Genomic DNA, 27,205 nt, shown 5'->3' with positions numbered 1-27,205 from the left:
AGGGCCTTGGAAGAGTTCTATGCATGTAGTTGGACAACTTCTCATACTCTCACAGATTTTCAGGGAAAACTACAAAGATCACAGTAGGTCTGTTGTGTCTGTTTCTCATAGAAATGGGCAAACAGTTACTTCTGCATCTTGGTTGGTGTGGGATCAAAACAGAGTGGAGAAGTAAATTGACAGGTAAGTAATCTACTTTGCAGTATCTTAAATGCCAGCATGAGAGATCTTTGTTCGAACTATATTAGCTTCTAATATATAACAGTATATACACCAAATCCTTATAAAATATAACACATGACCATATATCACAATGATTTATATCTGGTATTGGATTAATTTATGCTATGCTATATCTCAAACTGAAAATATCTAAAATCATATGTTTTTTTTCCTGAAGCCTTCTCATGGATTTCTGATTACCCTTAATGACACTTATACCCATGCCATCTATCCAAACCAGAATCCAAAGCCACCAGGTCTTATCCCTTGCACTTATGATACTTCATGCTTAAGTCTTGTTCCCTTTTCCTTGTCTTACCAATGAGTGTCCTATTAAAACCAATCATTCATTCCTAAGATATGAAGGGTATATACAGTATACTGAATAATGTCCACACCCCCCCCCCCAAGATGCCTACATCCTACCTAACCCCTGGAATCTGTAAATATGTTCCCTTACACAGCAAAAGGGACTTTACAGATGTGATTAAGGTACAGATATTGAGATGGGGAGACTATCTTGATTTTCTGTGTGGGCCCAATGTAATCACAAGGGTCCTTAAGAGGGAGGCATTTAGATCAGATTAAAAAGAGAAGAAAATGTATCTCTGTAAACAAGGAGAAAGAAAGAGGGAGATTTCAGAGATGCTGTTCTACTGGTTTTAAAGGTGGAGAAAGGGGCCAGCAGGCAAAGAATGTAGACAGTTTCTAAAAGCTGAAAAAAGCAACAAAACAGATTCTCCCTTAGAGTCTCCAGAAATAATGCAGCCCCAACACCACCTTAATTTTAGCCTAGTAAGATTCATTTTGGGCTTCTGACCTCCAGAACTGTAAAATAATGAATTTGTGTTGTCCTCAGTCACTATGTTTGTGGTAATTTGTTAAGGCAGCAATAAGAAAGTATTACAATGCCAATAATTCATTCTTTGCCACTGTGGCCAAAACAGTCCATTCATCAGCTTGGAGTATTAAATAAATTAAAAAAAGCTAATATTAAAAAAACAAAAAACATTTAAAATGATTGCTAAAACCTTCACTTTTCTTTCCTTTGGGGCTTTCCTCTTCACCTTGTGTTGGCCCAGAATCCCAGGGACCAATCTAGAACAAAGGGGTAAGCCAGTGTTGCTTAGAGACCCAAGGTAGCAGAGAGTGGGGGACTCTGACCCAGCAGAGATGTGCTGTGGGTTTCACAACATCTCAGTGGAAAACCAGTAAACATATATCTATTGCTGTGGTGGTGGTCTGGGCCTTGGTGCTTATTCAGGTGAGGGTGATCTTAGACTCACAAATGGCCATTTTCCTAGTGCTATCATATCTATACTGAGAGCCACTCTGTACCACTCTAGAACCCTCAACCCTGAAGGTCAGACTTCATGTCTCTAACAGAAAGCCCCTTTCTTTGTTCATCTTACTGCAAAGAGACCTCAGTTGCTCTTGTCCCAATCCATTAAAGATGTTGAAAGTCCATTTCATAAGAAGACAAATGGAATTCCAATCTCTTTCCTTCTAAGAAGGCCATTTGTTCCAATGAAAGATTTCTCCTCTTCTCCCTCATGACCATCTCTCTACACTGAAGATCTAAGAGAAAGAAAGAAAGAAAGAAAGAAAGAAAGAAAGAAAGAAAGAAAGAAAGAAAGAAAAGACACAGTTCTACCTTCCCTAGGAAATAGGGATTTATTATCCTTATTTGCCACAGTTGCTTAGAAAGAAGAAGAGTGAGTTACCAGGAAGCTAATTTTCAGTATTGTGGGAAGAAAGAACTTAACCACTGCAGGTTGTCACTGCAAGCACAGAACACAAGTGTTAGGAAGCTGAGCTGCATCTTCAGGAAGAGTGGTATATACCACATACAGCTCCCATCACTCAAGTGACTTGAAGGCTGGTCATGACTGCAGTCCCTGTGTGCCATGGCTGTGCATGTCTCCTCTGCCTCTAGAAATAATGAACTGGTGAAATCACCAGCTGACAAACAATCCAATTTCTCCATAAGGAGATGACTGCCGAGGGCTATTTTTGAAATGATTTTGGCAATCTGAAAATTGAATTTTAAACTATTATTTTATTTACTGTTACCTTTTGTTTTCTTAGAAGCATATCAGCTGTCTGGGGTGCCTTGATTCCAGTAAATATTCCCTCAATATTCCCTAGTATTCTGGTTTATTTTTATTTTAAAAATATTTTAAGTTTGAGCTTTAATGACAAGAAAGAACAACTCTATTTTTATATTTTCACCAACATCTACCCTTGTCCTAAATTTTCTCTCCCAGGCCTTCATCTAGACAAAAACAAACAAAGAGACAAATAAACAAAAGCCTTAACAATTTTAAGGAAATTTAATGAAAACATTATGTCTTCCAGGCACTATGCCAGGTGCCAAAAATAGAAAAATGAATTAAACTTAGTCCCTGTTCTAGAGAAGCTCCCAGTTTCATGGTAGAGCAAAGCATGTCACCACCATAAAGTACAGCATCACTCAATCAATATTTGAATCCCTACTTTGTGCAAGTTTCTGTAGTTTCAAAAGTGAATACAATGGGGATCCCTGGGTGGCGCAGCGGTTTAGCGCCTGCCTTTGGCCCAGAGCGCGATCCTGGAGACCCGGGATCGAATCCCACGTCGGGCTCCCGGTGCATGGAGCCTGCTTCTCCCTCTGCCTGTGTCTCTGCCTCTCTCTCTCTCTCTGTGACTATCAAAAAAAAAAAAAAAAGTGAATACAATGAACATGAAGCCTACTCACATGTAGCTTTGAGTCTGGCATAGAGAGTATCCTTTGAACTAATTTTTACAAGTATGATCCATGTCTCCAAGGAAAACCAAAGCATTGTATGGAAATATTTAAAAGGGCCACCACTCCAGATTGGAAAGAGAGAACAAACATTAGTTTGGAAATAGTGGTGGTAATTGGGGTAGTGTGGAGGAAGAGAACCAAGAGAAGAATCCCAACAGCATGTACAAAAATCCTTCAGGTTAGGAAGAGTATGAAGTATCCTGAAAACAAAAGTGTCCTGCAAACAAAACAGTGGGAAGTGTCCTGAAAACAAAAGACTCCAGTCTGTTTGGGGGTGGAGTAAAAAGGGGGCGGTAAGAAAGGTTTACCTAGGTTATGTTTTAAAATCTCTAGTACATAAAGTCTCCCAAGATTAAAGATATGTCAACCTTGAGAATTTTCTTAATAATAAAATAGTTGTATATATTCATGGGCAATGCTTCAGGTACTGATTCATTCAACAAGAGCTTACTGAGGGATGCGAGGGTGGCTCAGTGGTTGAGCATCTGCCTTCAGCTCAGGGCGTGATCCCAGAGTTCCAGGATTGAGTCCCATATTGGGCTCCCTGCAGGAAGCCTGCTTCTCCCTCTGCCTATGTCTCTGCTTCTGTGTGTGTGTGTGTGTCTCTCATGAATAAATAAATAAGCACTTATTATTAAAAAAATAAGTGCTCACTGAGTGATCATTATGTGTCAACTCCCTGGAAGAAGGGAGAGTAAAAAGGTGAATAAGGCAGGGATTCTATGCACATTGCATAGTTTGTATCAGGATGGAGGCAGATACAAGATGTGATAAAAACAGAGATGAGGAAACAATTCTATATTCACACTGTTTTCAAAGAAAGCACAATCCTTACACAGCTATTCCGGGATTTCTGGCCCAAATCAAGTCTAAAAATAAAGAGGGAGTGCTAAATGGTGGTAGAACTCCAAGCTGGTTATATGCCTGATGCTGGGCAGGTTTCCCAGTTCCAAGTGCCTGAGTTCTTCTCTAGATCTAGTATATTTCAATCTCTGGAAGTGAGACCCAAGAATCTAGAATTTTTACCCTCCCCCGCCCCCCAGTGATTCTGTGTTTATTCTGCAATTGGTACTTGGGAAATACTGAAGCCAAGTACGGTATCGGTGAGGCCATGGCTACATTTCCCCAAATGTGTGCTGCATGCTTTTAATAGATGACATTTGCAAAAGGGGTTTAGTGTTGAATAAATAGTGTCCTCACCCCTCCCATGTTCATTCACGAGTCCTGACTCCCAGCACCTCAGAATGTGACCTTAGGTGGAGATGGGGTCTTTACAGAGGTAATCAAGTTAGGATAGGCCCTAGGATCCAATATGACTGGGATTCTTATGAGCAGGGGAAATTTGGATACGGATACAAAGGCAGAATGCCTCATGAACATGAAGACAGCCATCTACAAGCCAAGGAAAGAGCTTGGAAGAGAACCTTCCTCACAGTCCTCAGAGGAAACTAAATAACACCTTCTTCTTAGACTTTTTGGCCTCCAGAACTGTGAGGCAATAAATTTTGTTTTTTAAACCATACTTTGTGGGACTTTCCAAGGCAGCCGTAGCAAACTAAAATAAGCAGTTAAATAAGTTTTGGAAGTTCTAAGTTAAAGAGAGTTAAACATGTTTTTTGCTTTGTTTTGTTTTGTTTTCCACCGTGAGGCCCTCAGAAGCTCACATATGCTAACATGTCCCGTGGGCCTCTGAGAGGTGACAGCGTGTGTGTGCCTCTTGTCCAAAATTTGATGACAGAATGCTTTTCAATTTGTTGCAGAGTATTTCTTGAGACTAGTGTTCTGTGGTTCTGATGCAGGGAAGTGTTGGGCTTGTTTCTCTTGGAGAAGCAGTCACGCTGTGAGTCTCACAACGGCAGCAAGGTCAAGCCTTGTGGAGCTTGGCTGCTTTTAGTAAATAAGTGGTGGTGAAATTTTTTGAGTGCATTAGTTCCAATCCATCACACCTCCTGGGAAAAAAAAAATCAGCTCCATGGGAACAACCTGCTGGAAGTTATTGGAAACCATCTTTCTTGATCCATGAATCCTTTGATTCCTGTTATTTTACATCAGTGGCTCTGGAAGCAGCCTTTCAAAAGGAAACAAAGCCAAGGAGTATTTGGCTTCTTAGTGGTCTCCCTTAGCAGGAGTAGTTCAGGAAATGTAGGAGAAAAATATGCAAGGGTGATTCTATCAAATTGGACACACCACCACACATTTGTCTTCCAAACACTCCATTTACTCCCATTGTTGTTCCTTCAGACCTTGCCAAAACGGTGATCCATCTCTCTTGAAATGGAACATTGGGAGACAAATGAACCACTGTCATTGTCAATGGTTAAAAAAGTAAGACTGCAGAATTTAACTTGGATATTTATGTTATTAAACACACCCACCCACACACAGAGTGAGGAAAATGTGAACTAGATGAACCCAGGTTTTTTAAATTTTGCAAAAGTGCAGGACTTCAACTTCTTATTTATCTGATCTGTTTTACGTTACTTAAGGCTAGATTTAAACATATGGCAGTTTTAGACTTGATTTTAGATCTACAATTGTGACGTGTGTGTGACTACCCCCCATGAAAAGTTGATGTCATGCAAACAAAACATTCATCAATTTTCATTTCCTATTTGTCAGCCATCATTTCTTCATGCGACCCACCCTTCACAGCCCCTGCAGACTCAGTGAAATACCTCATTTAACATCTGCCTCCCTGCTCAACAGTTCCCTGTAACCAGTGCCCATCAAGCAAAACCACTGCCCACTTCAAACAGAAATGCCACTTCTTTGGTTCTACTTCTGGGTTTTCAAACTTGGGGCTAAGTTGAAAATCTGTGTCTTTAACAGGCATCTGGGGTTTCAAACTTGGGGCTAAGTTGAAAATCTGTGTCTTTAACGGGCATCCCGGGAGGGAGTCTAATGATAGCTAATTGTGAGAAACAAAACTACTCATTTGGCATTTGGCAGATCCAGTTTCAGCTGTTATTGAGACTTCCTTATCTGGGATCACCCTTGCCTTAACTGAATTACATTTGTAAAATATAAAAACTATGGAAAGTTTTTTTTTAAGATTTTATTTATTTATTCATGAGAGACACAGAGAGGGAGAGGCAGAGACATAGGCAGAGGGAGAAGCAGGCTCTCTGCAGGGAGCCTGATGCAGGACTGGATCCCATGATCCCAGGATCATGACCTGAGCCAAGGCGGATGCTCAACCACTGAGCCACCCAGGTGCCCCATATGGAAAGTTGTTTTAATGCTCTTTTTCATCTCTGTAAGTGAGCTTTTTACTCTTTTTTAAAGTGGTTGTCTCCTCTGGCTGTTCTATTTTAGCAGAAGAATATCCTTCTTGGTATGTGGATCATTATTCCTCCATCTGACTCCTGAGTCCCCTTGGGGTGTTCATTATTTTCAATGTTGACCTCTGGTTCTGATTGCCTGGATTAGCATTGAGGAACCCTGAGTCACAGGAATGGAGGGAGATCCAGCAGTGTGGGTCCCTAACTGGCAAATCGCCGAAAGGAAACCATTTCCCCACAAAGTTGCAAGGTGGCTGGCCAGCCTCAAAGGCAGAGAGCACCAGAGCCTGTCTGTCTAGGTCTGTCCAAACTCCTTCAAAGCCAACGATACCAGCAGGGGGTCCCAAGATCATCCCCCAAGATGGAGCACTGCCCCTTAAGGGTTCACAGATCCCCCCTCCCAGACTATACTCTCTCCAGGAAGCTTGGCACTCTGACTCTTTCCCCTAGTTCATCATTACTGGTGCATGGAAATCAGCTCACCACCAGCTTTCTGCAGCTGGACCCCCAGAGGTGGGAGGTCTGGTATGCATCCTCTACGCTCCATCTAGCACCCTACCCCAAAGATGCTCCGCTTAAGTTGGAAGTTGATTTGAATTAGAATGAGGGGGTAGGAGAAGAGGTGGCAGGGTGGGTGCTCAGGCCACCCTTTTTCAAGAATACTCTCATTATTATTGAGCTTTCCATCTGTGTGTGTCTGATTTCTCCAGCTAAGGGGCTTTGAATAGATCCCCTAGGCTCACGATGCCTTACGTTCCTTATTTTGAAAGCAGAGATAATAATAACCCCCACATAAAATTGGCATTTAAAGCACAACTATCACTATTGCACAATCTCTCTGTGCCAGGCACCTGGCTAAGTGCTCTGTGTGCATTAATGCCAAATGAGATAATACAGCTGATGCACTTAGCACATTGCCAGGCACACGTGGGTTCTCCATACGTGCCAGTTGTCCTTTCTCTTCCGTTCTTGCTCTTAGCTCAGACCTCAATGAGGGTAGAAGCGGTCTTGCATATTTTACAGCCCCCCTCTTCCCTCTGTACTTTATACCCCACCTTACAGAGAGGCACTCAACGTATTTGTTGGTTGACTAACTGAGTAGATCATATGCTTCCAAATGGCAATTTCCTATTTTGTCTACACTTGGTCAATTCAATTAATTTTACATGTTGCTAAAAGCCCTAGCTGAAAGTTCACTGCCTTTGCAAAACTGCTCGTAATCTCTCTCCCCTGATAGAATGTCATCTACACATTTTAGAGGTGATTTATCCCCAATTTTACCTTGTATGTATACAAGTTATTTATGCATGTGAACTATATCCTTTGCTAGAATACACTTCTTTTCTGCTCCAAGTCAAGGAGTGTTCTATATGTGGAATTCTTCTTCTTTTTTTTTTTTTTTAAACCATGCCCCTAAAACATGGGAGAATTACAATAGGAAACAAGAATTAGAGAAATCTTTTCTTCATTTTTGGGGAGAGGAAAAGCTGTCAAATTGGCACTGTATATTTTACAAAATCTTTTTTTTAATAGGTGATTGTGTTTTGGAATCCAGCTTCTTATGAGCTGGAATCAGGCCCTCATTTATGACCAGCTACTACCCCAGCAATCAGTGCTGGGGTTCTGTTTAGTATAATACACATTATTTCATTGTCTGGTGTGGGTTCTGCTTTGTGCAATCTTTGATCAGAAGAATGTAGAAGGTAGGAACATGGGTATGGACATTTATACAGCAGGGTTAGGGTCCTGAAATACCACGTACATACCCTCTGGATCCGTAATGAGCTTGACATCAAGCTTCTGCTACATATTAACTATTATTAATGATAAGGAAATAGGACACTTGGAAAAATTTGCTCAAGTGCAGGCTACTGGAAGCCAAGAGGCCAGTTTCATTTAGTTCAAAACGTTCCACAATGCCCAGCACAGAATCTTATCCAAGGTACTGTGGCTAACCTCTTCCAGAGTGTGAAGTTGTCACAGGAAAGTGGCTGGCCCATTGTGAAATTCGTTTCTCAATCATCTTGCATTAGGTGTGGCTATGTGATTCGTTCACTCCAATAGCATGTGAACAGAAGGTGGTTTATAAAGGGGAGTCTCTCAAGCTTCTTTTTCCTTATCTTGGGTAAGTAGAGAAGGCTCTGAGGCTCCAGAAGATGGTGGAGACACAGGATGAGGGATTCTGACTCCCTGAGTCATACGAATCACTCCCAAGGCATTGTTTCTGCCAATGAAAATTAAACCTTGATGATATTAAAATTTGGCCCTGAAATTTAGGGGCTTATTTATTACATCAACTTGCATTGCTTTAACTAATACTGCTATTCAGCCAATTTGTTGAAGAAATAAATAGGCTGTATAACTAAAACACCTCTGGTACAATGCCATTTAGTACTTAATATAGATATATGATAATCCATCAATCTTACTTCATCAATCTGTGGTTTCAAATAGAAACAGTTACAGTCAAACAGAATTTGAAGTGGGGCAGTGAGATGGGGTAGCTCTGAGGCAATATCGTGGCTTTTCTTTTTTGTATTTAAAAAAATATATTAGACCCTTGAAAAAAGGAAAGAAGCAAAAGAACCAAGGAGTGAAGTGGGGGTGGGGAAGCTCTTGTCCATTGTTGGAGTGTTTCGTCTTAGCAGTCAACTAATGAATGAAATCGAAATCATTTGTATATTTTCTGTTCAATCTACAATGTATTTTTGTCTTAAAATATATATATAGTCAATAATCCCCTTACTGAACTGAGAGAGAATTAGAAAAGCCTGCTAATAGCTTTTGTGTTTAGAAGTGTAATAATGTCTTCCAGTGAGTTATTTTATGGGTGAAGTGTCTGAAATTGCTTATGAATACTGGGTTATAGATTTTTTTCTTTCCTTTTTCTTTGTTTAACTAAGAGAACTTAAACATGATATTTAAAAAAAAAAAAAAAAAGCATTTTGTCTTGTGGTAGAAATGTCAGCCACATTTCAATTCACTCTTAGGTTTCCCCTAAAAGGAATGACTTTTACGCATAACAATAGTCTTGTTTTTATAAGTGGTTGGTAATATCTGCAAATGTGTAAGGCATTCATTTTCTAGGAGCTCTTTTCTCCCTGGTAACACACCAGGAAATATCAGAGTGTTGTTATTTGAATTCTTTCTTAGGCTCTGACTCCCAGATGAATTGAAATTCAACTTCACAGTCAAATGAGTAGCCATTTAAAGCTCAGGTGTGTATTTCCTAAGACCCTCTCAAAGGATATATAACAGCTTATGTCTTTCCTAAAGACAGCAAACTGAATTTTAATTGGATCTTGCCTCTCCCAAGAGATCATTATCCCTATACTCCAAGGCCATATATTATAAAGCTTCAGTATGAATTGGAACATGGAGCCTGTGTTTGGGTTTAATATTTAAAGTTGAAGTTATAGCAGCTGACACCTGAGTCATTCTAGCAACTCCCCAAGCAAAATTTTATTTAATGTGAGTTCCTCAAAAAATGAACACACACACACACACACACATATAACTTGCATGTCAAAATTCCATAAACTTTCGGATTATGAAAAACAGTTTGTTTTCTCAGGAAATAAGTCCCAAATGGGGCTAGTTCCAAATTTTTCTTGCTTCAACCCTACCTTGACCTTGTCAGAGGGGGAAAAAAAAAAAAGAAGCCATGGAAAAGTTTGTACATCTATTAAAGACCTGCTGACTCAGAACTGGACTTGGGAGAACCTCATGTGGCTTAGAAAGAATCTTTCCATCCAATGGACAGAGATGGTATGAAAGATCATCTTATGCATGAGCACTTCTAGGGCTAGTCTCACTCTGATCTTAGAACTTGGCAAGACAACATGTAAAAGGAAACCCAAAGATTTGTGGGGCTAATTCACCAATACTAAATAACACAGTCATGCACTCCTTTGTTCTTTATAGTTGAAGAATCTGTGTAATTCTCCTGAGGTAAATCAGACTATGAAGACCAAGGTCAAAAATACTGTGAAAACACCCCAGAACATGCTGAAGAGTGGAATTCATACTTAAAACTCTTAAGGGGCACTGTTATGGTCTGGCCTTATACCATAACAAAGTGGATCTTTGTGTATTATATATACTTAAGACTAGCTTTTTTTCCCCCCTCCCTGGAAAATTTAAGTGGTATCTTTCTTCCAAATGTGAATGTTTTAGAAATCTGGACTTTTTTCCCTTAAACTTGTAGGCAGAGACTTGGGTTGGCAAGCAAAGTACCAGAGTAGAGAGCAATATCTCTTAGCTTTTTTTCTGAGATGTGGTTTCTTCAATTGTAACATTAGGGGGTTGAAGTAAGTGATCTGTAGACCAGTTAGAGTTACAACATTTCATGGTTCTAAATTTCAAGTGGCTTTTTCTCTATTTATACATCTCTAGATTTCAGCATTTTTCTGCCATGATGTAAAAGAATATTTGGATTACATACTCAGAACACTCAGTACTGGAATCTTAGACAGGCTTCAGCTTGTCCATTTATTTCTACTTAATTATCTTCTACTGATAATGGACTGCTTGCTTCTCCTTCATTTTCTTTATCTGTCAGTGGTATCAACAGCTTCTCAGTTACTAGGTTCAAAATGTTGTACTTTTCCTCAATTGTTCATTCTCTTTTGTCTCGAACATTAAATCAATCACACAATTCTGCTGGGTGCACCTCTATGATGGTGAAGACTAGTTTTACAAAACAGAATTAGAGAATTGTAGAATTGGAAGGGATTCCATTTACTGGTTCACAGGTTTTATAAAATTGCTTTGAGGATCTCAAGAAATATAAGTACCACATCCCAGGAGGGGAAAATATGTATGCATAGGGGTGTGTGTGTGTGTGTGTGTGTGTGTGTGTGTGTACATACAATTTTGCATGTGATTTCCAGGCATTCAAAGACTTCATGATGCTCACCTGTGGGTCTCAAATTAAGAATCCCTCAAGTAGGCCAAATGTCTCCAAAGGCAGAATTTCACTCAGAAACAATCTTAGTAGATGGCTGAGTAGATATGTTTGAGTATCTCCAGTGAATGAATGAGCTCAATTCATTTTGGAGCTTTCTCTTCCCTTGTTTGTAATGAAACTTTCATGACTGGAAATTTGGGGCGGGGGGGCGGCTGTTAAAATCTGTTTGCCTGTAGCTTCCAGTTGATCCTAGGTCTCCAGTATCCAAAAATATCTCCCAAATCCCTCCAAATCTTTAATTTTCCATGTTAAATATTTACCATTGCTTTTTTTTATTGCATGGCTTCCAGACTTTTTTTTAGTATAATGGTCATCTTCCTCTGGACACCCTCTAGTTTTTATTTAATTCTGTTCCTTAAGATGAATAACATTCTTTATATGTGATTTCAATAACCAATGTCTTGTTTATTGGAGATTTGTTTTCATTACTAGCATTCAATCATAATTGAAGTCTTGGCTCTGCTGTTTTGGCCTAGTGCTGGTTACTTAACCTTCTCCATTTTCTCTTCTGGACCAAAAAGGAACAGTTATCCTATCATTAGAACTTTATTATCTTAGACATATTAGGTACTCAATAAATGATAGATGTTATTTTTATTAATTCGGATTAAGATTATTTGGGATATTTTGAAGGTCATATCATAATTAAGCATGTACAATAAAAATCTCCAGAACATTTTTAAAAGACTTTATTTATTTATTCATGACAGACACACAGAGGCAGAGACATAGCAGAAGGAGAAACAGGCTCCCCACTGGGAGCCAATGCAGGACTCAGTCCCGGGACCCCAGCATCACAACCTAAGCCAAAGAAAGACGTTCAACCACTGAGCCACCCAGGCATCCCTCCAAAATATTTTTTTTAATTTATTTATTCGGCTTAGAGAGAGAGAGAGAGACAGGGAGAGCATGAGTGAGAGGAGCAGAGGTAGAGAGAGAGAGAATCTCAAGCAGACTCGCTCCGAGTGCAGAGGCCAACGTGGGGCTCTCTCTCATGACCTTGAGATCACAACCTAAGCAGAAACCAAGAGTTGGATGCTTAACCAACTGCACCACCAATGCACCCCTCCAAAATATTTTTAACCAGTATTAAACTTTGCTGGTCCTACCCCAAGGCTGATATTACATTTTTTAAAATTTAAATGCAGAATTTCATAATTAGTATATATTGTCCAATGTTAACATATTGGGTTTGGCCCCCATGCCAGGCTCCTAAGATATTATTGAACCCTGATCCTGTCACCCAGTGTGTTACCTGTCCTTCCCAGTTTTGTGGTCTTTACTCCATGTGGGACAGAGGACCACATATTAGCCACTTCTCCCCAAGTTGACTTAAATTCATTAAACAACTCTCTGTCAGGACCAGAGTTTGTCATGTACCTTGTTGACACCATCTTACATACACTAGGCATTTGGGATTCCCCTGATTGAACTACCAAAAAAAAAAAAAAAGGGGGGGGGTAGAAATTGATATTACTGTGCAATAAGTTGTTCTGCATGAAGTCACCATGTCTCAGTCATTTATCTGAGTTCATTCCAAGTCCCCTAAGCCATAATAAAACTATGTGAAGAAGGTGAGGAATGTCCCTAACTGTAACAGAGCCAAAGAGATCTTGAGGTGCTTCCCTAAGTGTACAACAGATCATTTCTTTGACTCCAGATCAGAGTGAAGCCGGATGCAAGGGCAAATAAAGGGAGCAGGCCTCTGTCTTCAGAGCACGGGCCAGTTCTCACAAATATGGTAGCTGTCCATGCTTCCAGAGAAATTCACAGAGCATGGTGGTGCAGCTCCTTGGACTTGCTAAGGAAAAGCGGGGTAGTAGGTAGTAGCCTTCTTTTTTTTGCCAGATCTCTCTAATCCTCCCCCAAGCTCAGGGACAGGGAAAAGGAGAAACAGCAAACTAGCTATGCATCCTTTCCAAAGCCCTGCTAAACTGAGACTCTCTGAGAAATTCTTCAACAATCCTTATGAATGAAATTTTTAAAAAGAATAGTTTTTAAGATGGATTTTCCAAACATCTTTCATGATGAAAAACGAGAGAGAGAAAGAAAGAAAACTCACTGCTTATACCCTTTTCATGAGCTCAGTCTATTTTGCTCTTTCTTGCCTCCAGCTGTTGCATGAGTTAGGGTGATATTTGGAAGGACAGCTCATTCACTTTGGAAGGTCGAGCAGGGGAGTGTGCAAGAGGAGAGGCAGAGATGCCAGACAGGCGGGCGAGCCAGCAGACACACGTGGACAGGGCTCAGTGAGCTCCTCTTACTAGTGGAGTGTCGCTGCCTGAAATGCAATCCTAGGATCCGGCCTCGAGAGTGCAGGAGGACCGTGACCTCTCTGTGAACCTGGCCATGAACTCTCCTAGAAAGTGCTTCTGCTCAAGGTCCCTGACACTCCAGAGGCCCTTTGCTTGGAGTTTAGATTAATTGAGAGCTCTGTGAATCTGATCGAATGCACCTTCCCAACCCTGCCATCCACAAATAACAGGAAATTTCAAATGTTTTCTTTTTATTAGAGTCTGTCCTAACGGTTTAAGGTATGGTGAGATGTAGGATATGAAAACGTTCACTTTCTTCCAAGGAAGATGCAATGGCCGATCAATATATCTCTCTTGTTTTACCCCAAGCTTTTATTTAAAGCAAATAACAAATGTCCAAAGACATCTGGCTCTCATTTCCTGGATAAAACACAGAATGAATTAAATTCCCCAAATACATAAACTTCTCCCTACAAATTAGCACATGGAATAAGGCAATGAGCCTTTCAAGTAAGCATTCAGTATATAAAATGAATGACCCTCATAAGAACACATAAATAGTGGCATAGGACATAGCAAGGAATTCATTTAGCTCTCCAAAATCCCCCAATACCAGGAATGCATTAAACTATGGAAGAAATTGGCACTCTGCGTCTATATGGCTTCTTTGGAAAGGTGGTTCTCTTAAATCATCTATGCCATTTTTATGAAAAAAGAAAAAAAAAAACAATACTTAACAAATTGTGTGGTCTAGGGCGTGCTACCTTCCATTCTAATGGCTCAGGTTCCCGACCTGAAAAATAAATGTTGTGCCTATTTCCTCGCTGGCATACTTGTGAGTACTAGAGATGCCACAGATAAGCACAGTTTCTGGTTCCGAGGGTCAACTTAGCAAATGGCCAGCTGGCTTTCCTTGTAATTCAAAGATTCTTAGAAGCAATGTCTTTGCAGACACCCCGGCCTCAGAAAAATTCTATGGCAGAAACCAACTGGGGGATCCCCTAAGTGAAGCTGTCTTGTAGTGAGTACCTTTGGAACTTTATCCATAAATTCCCCTTGAGTTGATGCCCTGTTGAGCCTGTCATATATGGACTTCCATTAATTTAAGAAACACCGTTTACTGAATTTCAGAGATCATGGAAATTATTGATTCAAAGCGCTTTGCCTCCCAATCTATCTGGTGTTAAAGACTTCAGCCCTTCCTAAATGTCACAAAGTAGTCTCACAGTAAGTGATTCTAAAGAGACATTTTCCCCCCCCAAGATTTTATTTATTTAAGAGGGAGGGAGAGAGAGAGAGAGAGAGAGAGAGAGAGAGAGAGAGCATGGGATGGGGAGGGGCAGAGGAAGAAGCAGACTCCCCGCTGAGCAGGGAAGCCTGTCGTGGGGCTCGATCCCAGGATGCCAAGATCATGGCCTGAGCCAAAGGCAGATGCTTAACTGAGCCATCCAGATGCACCTAAAGAGATCTCTGGCTCAGGAAATGCTCCCAGAGTCCAGGAGATGGTTGGAAACATAGGCCCACAGGAGTTCGTCTCAGTTTGTTTTCTTCTGAGGTGGATGCCTTTGCTGATAACATTTCCACAGACCACAGGGCAGTGAGTCATTATTGGCTTTGCTTAGGAGATAGGAACTAAATTTAAAACCCAGGTATTTGAGGAAAGTCATCTCATGCTCCTTCAGGTCACACACAGCAGCAGCAACAAAAAGTGATGATAATGTGGAGAGGTAGAGAAAGAGACCTAGGAAATGATATCCTTTAACCTGGGTTTTCACATATGGACATGAGAGGAAGAAAAAAAAAAAAAAGATGAGGGAAACCTTTCAAATATTCACTTCTTCCCCCACTCCTGGATCTGCATCTTGGAGATTATAAAAATTGGCAGATTCCATGGCCGGGATAAATGTTTTGAAGAAGTGACTCATTGATCATGTCCTCTCACTTGACATGTGTAACCAGACTAAATCAATACTTCTTAGAAGGGCAATGGCTTTGTAAAAAAACCAGCAACACCACCGGGTGACACAAAGCCCCACAGGATAAAAGATTCCTGTAGGCAAATTCCTTCTTTATCCTTACTGCATCTGTGAACGTCTTTGATTCAAACTCATAGGTGTGTAGCTATCCTGAGTGCCTGAATTCATGACGGTCAGGGCACAGAGGAGTTGTTGTGATGGTTGTTGTTGTTTTTTCATTTCTCAGTGCATTTTACTTGCCAACCAAGTTGTCTTAAAGGACACACATGAAGACAAAGAATCTTAGTTTTAAATTGAGAAGAAAAGGTTGAAAATAGAACTATGCAAAAATCCAGAGTGTCATCCCACACCCCACACCCCTTTTTAAAAATAAAGAATGTCTTCAGTCCCAGCATATTTAGGAAACAGTGCACCTTTAGGTCACAGCAGCACAGCATCTGCTTTCAGGCTTTATTCCTGGCAGTTCACTGACTGTGGTATGTCAACCGGAGAACATGCAGCAAACACACAAACAAAGGGTGTTGTTGTTGTTGTTGTTGTTGTTTTAATCATTTTCATCCCTTCAGAGAAAATATGGAGGGAGAATCATTTCTTCATTTTGATTGTCACCTGGATTCAAAACTGTGCAACCAAGAATGGTTTCAGACAGATGGACAGATGGGCCTGGCCATTAAGAGGGATGGTGGTGGGAAAAAGGAAGAAATGAATATACTGTTTTCTTGTATAAGCAAACAAAAGGGAAGGGGGCACAAAGGGAATGAGCCAGCCACAGCTGAATCGGAGAGCACCTCTAAACACACCCTGACTTTCCTATACGGGGAGATCTACTTCTCCGTGAGCCAGTTCTGCACAGATGCAGACTCCTGAACCTAAAGATGCTGCCTCTCCAAGATAAACACTGCATTTTTGAGCAGTGCACACAGAGGTGGCCGGGACAGGACCCCACTGTGTGAGATGAGCAGTGATGGACTGCTGACCCAGCCGGGGAACGTGAATCACATTCATTTCATTCGGTATTGAGTGGCACATCTTGGACAGGGCTTGGCCAAGTGAACTGGGTGTGCAAAGTCCTTGCTTTGGTCTGTGCCTGGGGCGGGGACTGAGCTTGGGTACTGGGATGGTGCCCTCAGTGGGGAAAAATACATCTCACTGCTGGCTGCCCAGTGGCCCTGGGCCCTGTTGGCTTATGTTTACTTCTTACACAAGATTGCAGCTGTCTCTTTCCGTAAAAGGAGTAGAAGAATGGAGCAACCCACCTCACATGTTCCCTTCCTCCAAATGCATGTGGAGCCCCCCAGCTGTCCTTGCCCATCCTGCCACTCAGGGATGGGATGACTCGACAGGATCAGGAGTAGAGTGGGGAAGCTGAGATCGTTGGCTGGCTGGCGGTGGCAGGTGGGAGTGAACTGTTCTCCTAATGGGCTCACGTGGTGTGCTCCTCCGGGGATTGCCTCAAAAAAGAAAAAAAGAAGCGTTTAAAGGAGGCGATGAAGGAAAGTTGAATATACATGTCTTGTATTTCATGCTTACAGATCTGAATGGCTGTGAAGGATGAATTCACTGGCTGTTAGTGCTGGAAGGGATTTGAAAGGTCCTCTTGTCTAGGAGTTTTCGAATATTTTTAGCAGTAGATTTTTTTTTTTTTTTTGGCCCAACACATCTTAGCTCAGGAGCCTCATGTCATAAATGGAAATACCTTACATGGAACAAACAGGAACATCAATGGGAAAAGTGGGATATAAGAAAAACAGCCCTAATAACAAACGGGCTCAGCACCGGCACGCAGTGGGAGTGGTGGGGATTGTGGCAAAACTGGCAGTGCCAATTGCTCCTCCCTTCCAGCATATGGCTTCCTGTGCCAAGTGGGAACTCATTCACCCATTCGTTCTTTACTAAATATTTATTCAATCCTTACTACTGTTTCAAGCACACATAAAATGGACAAGATCCCTGCTCTCATAATGCTTATATCCTAGGGAAGGAGGCAGCTAACAAAAAAAGGAAATGCATGAAAATGTATGTATTTGTAAGTCGTGAAACATCCCAAGAAGAAAATTAAAGCAGGGTAAGGGATGAGGAATAACTGAGACACGAAGCATTAGAGAGAACTCTCTGGAATGGACTTTTAAGGGAATACATCATAGCAGAGAGCTAAAGTGACAGGAAGAAATGATCCATGTGCAGATCTGGGTGGGAGTGTGGTGGGGTGGAACCAGGGGTGGTGAACCTTCCAGGGAATAGAAAAGAGAGTGTGGGCACTCCGAGGTAGGCTTTGCTTTCACCACCACCACCCCTCCCCCCAGTAGTGGAGCACAATTTGGACTTCTGTCCTAGTTCAAATTCTCCTGTGCACCTTAGGTGAGAGACCAGAGAGGTGAAGATGCTTGTCCAAGGTCCCACAGGGAGGCGCTGGGACTGGAGCCCAGATATTTCAGCTTCCATCCAGCCCAGTGCTCCTTTTCCTAACAAGTATATGCGCACTCATCATTTTCTTCCATGCCCCAAGAGTGCGGTCGTCTTAATCGAATCGACATGACTAAGGCTTAAGTGACTAATGAACAGCAACACAAAGAGTAGCAATCTCCAGTTGGGAATTCAAGGAAAATATCTAAACTTTCATAGAGTTCTATCCTAATTCGCCTACTCAATTTCTACCCTGGGGTATAATTCTCTGTTGCGTACAGCCTTTACATCTTTCTGTGCTTTTTTGCAAATATGATTAATGTTTAAGTCATTTACTCTTATCTAATAGATTAAATTCCACAGCAACAGAAGAGTCTGGGATACAGGAAACAAAACAAAACAAAACAAAAACAAAAACACCCAAATTACCAATAAAGAGAACAAAAAATTATCAGCTAAGTCTGACCAATTTTAAGAGGCATGCTGATTTTTTTTAATATGCTCAAATTATCTGGTACCTCACATCCCTAATTCACTTTCCACTCAAAGTTAGGTCAGCCAAGAGATGAAATAACAGTCTTTGATTATCTCTAGGTTCAGAGAACAGAATACAACAGATTGCTTCTGCTCAGTCAACCGACTGCTTGTTTTCCAATCACCCCGACATCAACTTCAGGTAGAAAATGAATATTGACCTATCAGAATGGCTAAAACTTCATAGCAGTGGTGTGCGCCTCTTCCTCACCCTTCCCTCCTCGCTCGGGTTGCAGCCACGACCAGGCTATGTAGCCTCCACCTCTTTTAAAGGCACGCTCCAAGACAAAAATGCACCTTCATCTTCTGGAACAGGTGTAAAGTGTCCCCTGATAATAACAGCCTACAACTTCTCTCTTCATTTCTTAAATACAAATAAGGTTTGTCTTTCATTCATATTGGATTTTTAAAAATATATATAGGTTAAAGAATCACAGAGAGAATCTCACTCAAAAGAATCTCTTCTGGATTTAGTTTTTCCTTCTAGTCAGTGGATACGAAAGGCAGAATCATATCCCACTCGTCGAAATCTTTTGAAATGCCTTTAGACTTTCCCGAATCTTCTAGATAACCCTAAAGGAAATCGATAGAGATCTTCCCAGGTGAAAGGAGTTTGACTAGCTAATGTGTCACTCATTTCGTTTAACCAATTAGAAGGCAGTCAGTTGTTAAATATTGACCATGTTTCATTCTTAGGCATTTATATATGCTTCAGTGGAAGGTTTTATTTAATAAATATCACTGACAATGGCAGTGCCCAAGGAGGAAAAACAAACTATAAATTATAATGTAGGTTTCTCTTTTATCGAAAGCACAGTGGAAAATTACCTTGAGATAAGCATGGACCATATGTGGGACATGTCTCAGAAATGTTTGTGTTTTGTATCTGTGCTTTGGGGTGATATCAATTTCGTTAAATCTATGAGTTATTTTATTAAGCATTTAATTTAGTGGGTATCTATAGTGAGGGTGGTAGGAAAATGTGGGTGTAATTTATATGGCTGCTTACAGTCTCCATAGAGATTGGACTAACCCATAAAATAAGTGTCACCAAGTATAAAATTTGTGTTATGAAAATTATAAAGGGCTAAAATTACTGGAGAAGAGTTCATGGAAAATGAAGGTTGGATTGGGTCTGAAATCATGGGTTAGGCTTTGGATTTGTGGAGAGAAAAGAAAGCTGGCAGGCAGACAAGCAATAACAAAGCCACAAAGAAGCAGCAAGCCTGCCCTGGACGTGAAGGAGTGTGGGGGGTGGTGACGAGATAGGAACAGAGGGGATGCACAACAGATACCAATAAGGCATGCCCATATTGCAGAGAAACTTGGAGTCCAGGAAGAGAATCTTGTCTTATTCTAAGACATGCTAGAAAAACCTCGCTGGAGAACTTGGAGAAGTGATATGCCATTGCTGATATGCAGACAATATCTGAGGGACATAGGCTCAAAATTGCAAAAATCACTTGGAAACTTACTGCGACATTCCTGTGTAAGCAGCCCCAAAATAGTGGTAGCAAAAAGAAAGGAGATCTAAAGAAAAAGAAGAACGTGGCATGATGCTTGATTCCATCCTCCATTTATCCACAGATAGGAGTTGGATGCCTCTATGTGCTGTAGATATAAACGCCCAATACTGCCTCTCCCTCGTGGGGCATAAACACTAGGAGACTGTAATGAGGACTGGGGTGGAGACCCATATGTGGATCTTTCAGCAAAGTGTGATGTCAAATGACTCCTGAAGAAGATAAGACTGAGGCCAGGGAAATTAAAATGCTTCACAAGTGCTCAGGCTGTCCTTTTATCCTTCGAGAGCCAGGTTGTCATGTAGGAAAACACTAAGGAGTGACATATACTTGGTGAGCCTGCGTCTCCATCGGCCTTGGCAGTGGCTGAAGGTTGACCTCTGAACTCCCCAAGCTCCACTCCCAAATCCCAGCCATTTTTTCAGTATTAAAGCTGGTGGGATAAAAGCTCTGGACCAGTACTCATAAGTCTCCTGATGGGAGTCTTGATTCTGCCACTTGCTTGGTGGCATGATCTTGGGAAGTCACTGAGACTTTCAAAAATCTCATTCAGCTTCTTCATTTTTAAAACGAGACTAATACTACCTTCTCGGCAAACTCAGAGGATTGTCAGGAAGATCCCAGGAGAAATATATATTAAGGCGACTAGAGCACTATGATGGTGGTGGGCAACTGGAGGAGAATGAAGGCTGCTTGCCCTGTTGTGGTTACCAGGGTGTGATTTTTAAAAAAGATACATAGGAATCATTTTCATGCTAGGAATTTTAAGCCTTGCTCTAAAAAAAAGCCTTGATCTAAAGAAACAACTCTGGTCTAATGAAGTGTTAGTTAAATGTTATTGCTGGGGAGTGTCTTTTTTAGCTCCAAATGAAAATTTGCATAATGTTTAATGTGTAAGACAGAGAAAACCAGGAGTCATTTTTAGTTCAAAGATTTTTAAAAATAATTTTTAATATTTACTTGTTATAAAATCAATCAATGGGAATAATGAAGGTTTTTTTCTGATTAACAAGAAATTAGAAATGGAAATCATATCCACTACAACCCCCAGTTTTATTTTTTTCTTTATTTTGGTTGCAGTGTCAAGGCAATTCTGCTTCACATAGATAAGTAGCTAAAAATGGCAATAATTAACTTTGTCAGCTTACCTTGAATTCTCTGCAGAATCTTTAAATAAACAGAACAGGAAAAGCTTTGCTTCAATGTCTGAGCACAAAAAAAGTTGACAGGACCTGTTAACACACAGAGGAAGAAAAGAGGTTAAATTTGGTACACATTGCATGAGTATAAGTTTCATTTTACTGGAGTGTTTTAAATAGTAAAATGCTTTAACAGCATTGTTTGGATCAAATATCTGTGGGACTTTTGAAAGAACTCTCTGGAACCTTAAGTGTCTGCAGAATTGTGTTTGAAAGCTGTCCACATGCATTGAGCACAGGAAACTGTTCTAAGCACTATTTGTGTTTTATTTCTTAATTCTCATAACCACTGCATGAGGTAGACGAGACCCCAAGACACACAAAGTTGAGTAATTTTGCATAAAGCACACAGTTGACAAATAGCCCCAGGCAAGATCCAAACCCGAATTGTTTGACTTCTAAGCCCCTGGAGTAGGAGAATGGATTCATGGTCTGGCTATACAACTTAATAATCAAGCAGTTTCAGTTTTTACACCAAACCAATCAGTTGTGTAGCTTAGTTATGACACTATCTGAAAACCTGGACATTTAGTAGGTGTTTAATAGATGTTGGCTGAGTCTGACTTTACCCTATGGTGTTTAATAGATGTTGGCTGACTCACCCTCACAGAGCCAGCTGCATAGAAGAATCCTTTAATACAGGGCTTGGCAAACTATAGCCACAAGCCAAATCTGGCCCACAGCCTATTCTTGTAAATAAAGTTTTATTATAACACAGTGATTCATGTTTGTTTGTCTATTGTCCATGTAGTTGTGACAGAGACTGTACGACTCACAAAGTCTGAAATATTCATTCTCTGGCCCTTTAGAGGAAAACTTTGTCAATCCTTTGTCTGTTTTCAACTTCTTGTAACACGGAACCATCTCAGGTAGCAATTCAGGTGTGTATAGTTGAAGGAGGAGGCAAGGGAAGGGCCTCACTAATGCACCTGCATGAAATCAGGACTGGTAAAGAGGTGGTAAGTGCCCTCTCTCTGCCCCCGCCTTGTCCCTGCTCAGTCTACTAACTCATTTCAGTCTGCATCAAAAAATTTTTAGCACATCTTATACATTGTAAAACATGGCTATGTTTAGTAGGAGGGATTTAAAAACAAAACAAAACAAAACAAAACAAAACAAAACAAAACATGGGATTAAGAAATCAAGCTATCCGTGGCCCAGGAATGATTTAACACTTTAATAATGGTTTGCAAAATTCAAGAATTTTTTTTTAAGGAAAAAGTTGGGCTATTCTCCATCATGAATGTACACCAAACAAAAGAAACAGTATTAAATTGGATATTATTGAAGTTAAATAATTATTTCTTTTGAGTTTAAATTGTCATTTGTGGAATTTCTTTTCTGTAACTTAAGGGACACATAATTTGAAGGTGGTAGGGAAGTGATACAGGTTCTACATCTCATTCTACAAAAAGGACAGGATGCTTTTGTTAAAAAAATTCCATATTATATTTGTTAATCGTATCATATTGACAGTTTCAAGCCTCATTCTCCATTTCTTTTTTTTTTTAAGATTTTATTTACTTATTCATGAGAAAGAAGAGAGAGACACACAGAGACACAGACAGAGGGAGAAGCAGACTCTCTGCGGGGAGCCTCGTGCGGGACTGGATCCCAGGACCCTGGGATCACACCCAGAGCTGAAGGCAGACGCTCAACCACTGAGCCAGCTGGGCGTCCCTCATTCTTCATTTCTGTACATATTTGAAGCTTACTAGAAAGTGAACATTAGCAGAATAGATTCTAAGTTTTGAAAACCTCAGTTATCACTCACCTACTTACAGCCATAGTGACCTACGTCTGTGACTAAAGAAGTTTCCCCTACCTATAGAAGTATATTTCTGTTTTGAATATAAGACTATAATAGTAATTTTAAGTATATAAAGCAGTATCTAAAATTTTGGGTAGAAATTCCAGTCATTCATTCATTCAACAAATACACAGTGAATACCGATGGCGTACTAGCCACTGGTAATAGGTGTCATCCAACTCAGACACGTTGGCAATTCTGATGGAGCTTGGGAAGACAGACAAGAAGTAACCCTTAATTTTTTTTCAAGTTTTGATAAGCACAAAATAAAGAAAATGAACAGGATGAGGTGATAGAGAAAAACATGGTAAAAAACCATATCAAGTGGACCTATGGTGGTTGTGGAGGGTGAGCAGGAAGACGGATCTGGCTGCATGTGCGAAGGCCCTGGGACCTTGGGAATGAGCTTGGGATATTCATGAACTGAAAAGATGGCAGTGTGCTTGGAGAAAGTGGAAGAAGATGAGGTCGGAGGATGCACAAATGATCTCTCAAGCTATGTCAAATGAGGAGAACAAGTTAAGGTTTTAACATTTCTGTTAATGAAAATGTTGCTTCATTTACTACAAAAGAGACCAATGCAAAAAAGCTTGTCTCGATGAACCTCTGATGTCTCTTTTAAGCGATGTTATTTCTCATCTATTTATCTTTGAAATCTCCAGCTAAGGGAAAGGTAGTGATTGTGTAATATGACACGCCCTTTTGTGGATAATTATATAATGCCACTAGGGTAGAAGCACTTAGAGAGAGGAGGTAATTTTACTCTTTTCAGCCCGGAATTTTTAGTAGATGAAGATAAAACATTTCAAGCTGTCTCCCATACATTGCCATCTCTCCTTTTTCCCCTTTACAAAAGATTCGTGTCTCGGTTTATCACACTAAATAAGAACATGTACATAAACGCTGCAAATTGCATCCCTGAGGAACCACCAAAATCAAAAGAAAATAATTATGCAGGATGAATCTATATACGTGTTCTATTGAACTTTTTGCCAAGCCACACACGGTGTTGCAATGTATGGTGCTATCAAAGTGAACCTGACAGGGAATTACAACTTCTGAAATGTTAGGGTTTTGCAGGTGATAATGCATGACACTATCACTACATATAAGAATATGATGCCAGCAGGTATCACAGACCCCACTGAAATTTAGAGGATTCTGAATAAAGTGATAAAATAATGATGGTGATAATTATTAGGATGAAAGCCAGCTATCTCCGAGCAGCTGGAGAGAACAGAGAGGTCAGGATTGATGACCCTTTAGAGCCAAGAAGGAAACTTGGCACCTTCTGTGTTGTGGGTTACTCCACTTTGAAGGGCTTGGTTGTGAAATATGAGATGATAGCACGGATCCCGTGAATATCGCTCACATCAAATAGGATCAATACAGAACTGGGAAAGGTAGAGTTTCAAGTTCTATAGTTTCCACCTGCAATTTCACTGGTAAATGGAAAAGCCTGGATTGATTACTTAGGAGATTAAATTGCTATTATTGCTAAGCTGTTGTGGGGAGTAGCTTAGATGTCCTTTGTAAGCACGCTTTCCTGGGAGAACATGTGCAGTGTCTTGGAAAGAGCAAGAGCAAGAGTCAGAAGGACCTAATCTGCTTACTGCACATTAAGTATGAGCTTGGACAGGTCACTTGATCTCTTTGTCAGCTTCCTCCGCAGTAAAATGAAGCCAGAAAATATTTCTTTTTTGAAACCCACTTCACTAGAGGTTTTCAGCTGCAAGATAACATTTGGTTATTTGTGAAGCACTATACTTTAGCATGAATCATCATGTTTTGTTTTAGAATAGGGATCGAGAGATGACTGCAATGTGGTCAATGTTTGTGCCTTGTCCCATTTTTGGGATCCAAGGGACATCTGTAACCTTAGGAGATGTCACTTCGACGGAGACGGGTTGTAGATGTACTTTATCTTTTTAGTTATACTGGGTCTCAAAAAAATAATAACTCAAACATTCTTCTTTTTGCTTAAGAGTCCAAGGTCTGATTAGGAGAATAGAACACTTACAAGGAGAACAAAGCAACAAGGTGGGCTTCGGTCAGGTGAGACCCTCTTGCACTCTTGCTCTGTGGTTACAAAAATTCTAAATACAACTGCCTTTTGGACATCTCTTTTAGATGTCTCCTCCTTCTCATAACAAGTAATATGATCATCCCTTTCTTTGCCAAACCCAGCAACCCAGGAGTTAATTCAGATTTTTCTTCTAGCTCAACTCCCACATCTGTACCCAACACCAATCCTGTAAATTCCATTTTCTTAATTTATTGTACAGCCAGCCATACGTCCCATTCTACTCGTGTTACCTCTGCATTGATTCCGATCCTTATTTTTCAAAGCAGAATTACTACAGTAGCTTCCTAACTGCTCCCTTGTCTAGAACCAGCTCTTATAAACTATCCTCGTCAGTGATGGCAGACTGACTTCCTAAATTAGAGATCTGACCAAATTATTCCCTTGTTACAAATTTGGTAATGCTCCCCAGGGCTTCCAAGTCATAAATTCTTAGCAGATATGATTTTGTTTTCTGCCTGCATATGTGTCCCCAATCAAGCCTCATTATCCACACCCAGAAGTACGTCCTTTGTTCTGTCCATATCATGTTGTTTCATGCTTCCAGTCTTTCACACATGATGCTAGCATAGCCTAGAAAATTATTTTCCCCGTTATATGCCTGGCTAACTGTGGTTTATTCTTCAAACCTCAGCTCTATTGCCATCTCTTTCTAAAAGACTTCCCGATGCCTATTCATTTTAATGTCACTTCCCTGGGCTCTGAATGTGCCCTGTGTACATTGTTACTGTATTCATAAATCCTAATTAATCCTAATCTTGATGTTTTCCTGCGTATCTGTAGATTCTAACAGTGATGGGCACATAACCTGGCATTCAATAATTCAGCTTCTTCTGAATGGTCGAATCAGCACATCTAATATGATGGCCACACCAGGAGAGAAGATAAAAATCATACCCTGACTGGGTTGAATGAGACAAGGGGAGCCAAACTGTAAAGGCATTCTCTGTGAAGGTATTGGAGTGACAGCTTAAGGAGGAAAAAGGGAACAAACAGAAAAAGAATGAGAAGCAAGGAGACCAAAAGAAGTTCAGGTTAAAGCTTACAAAAATAATGTTCTAGCTGAGGATTGACATACCCATTAGGTTATGGGAGCGTCCTCACTGTTAGGAGATTGCAGCAGACACTATTGTATTTTGCATTGTTCGAGGGAGAAGGAAGAGTCAGTGAAGAGACAAGAGGGTTTAAAGAGCATACAGAAGGCTGGTTTGGCTGGGATGGAGTGAGTGAGGGTGCTTACACTGAATTGTGTCCCCTCAAATTTCATATATTGCAACCCTGACCTTCGGACATCAGAATGTCACTGCATTTGGAGATAGAGCCTTTTAAGAAATGATTAGGTTAAAATAAGGCCATGAGGCTGGGCTCTAATCCTATCTGACTCGCATCCTGATAAAGAGAAAATTTGGACCTAAAACAAGATGCCAGAGGAAAAACCCATGTGAGGAATACTGCGAAAAGGTGGCCATCTACAAGCCAAGGAGAAACACCTCAGAGGAAACCAAACCCAGTGGCACTTAGATCTTGGATTTCCAGCTTCTAGAACTGTGAGAAAATAAATTTCTGTTGTTTCAGTCACCCGTTCTGTGGCATTCTGTTATAGCAGCCCTAGCAAATTAACAGGGGGAAGAATGATAGATCCAGTCAGCAAAATAGTAGGAGTTTGAGCAGACAGTGTGGAGGAAAATTATGTTGTGGGGCCTTACAGGTCATTGTAAGGACTTAAGGTTTCATTCTAGTGAAATGGGAAGGCTTTAGAGGATCTGGAGCGGATGAATATTATAACCCGACTTTTACCTTCATGGAGATTAGGAACTGACCGTGCAGGAGTCACATTGATAAGAAATTCAAAGTTGTCAACTGTGTAAGAGAGAAGGACATGGAGGATGCTTCCTCCCTTCCATTTAATAACCGAAATAAATAAATAAATAAATAAATAAATAAATAAATAAATAAATAAATAAATAAATATCCAAAGTGAGAAAACAGGATCCCAGAGTGACCTGCCCAAGATGATGGAGTAATTGTGTAGCTATCCTAGAAGAAGAATCAGGCATCCGGTGCTCTTGACTACTTTGTGCTTGGAGAAAGATGCAATTGGCTTCTCAAGTAGGGACTGCAAATCAGATTGCATAATATTTTGGAGAGGTTGGATGTCTTTG

The 27,205-nt window shown here is 40.5% G+C and overlaps 1 long non-coding RNA gene across 1 annotated transcript; it reads left to right on the top strand.

Moving 5' to 3' along the window:
- The first annotated feature begins 109 nt into the window (after positions 1-109).
- LOC119869340 lies at positions 110-26,865 on the top strand. Its single transcript, XR_005369968.1, has 3 exons — positions 110-183; positions 24,946-25,015; positions 25,827-26,865. It is a non-coding gene; the product is annotated as an uncharacterized LOC119869340 (long non-coding RNA).
- The last annotated feature ends 340 nt before the right edge of the window (positions 26,866-27,205 follow it).

This window comes from Canis lupus, chromosome 15 (assembly GCF_011100685.1).
Source record: "Canis lupus familiaris isolate Mischka breed German Shepherd chromosome 15, alternate assembly UU_Cfam_GSD_1.0, whole genome shotgun sequence".
NCBI lineage: Eukaryota > Metazoa > Chordata > Mammalia > Carnivora > Canidae > Canis > Canis lupus.
The sequence above is the reverse complement of the archived record's forward strand: the minus strand, read 5'-3'. Positions and strand labels throughout refer to the sequence as shown.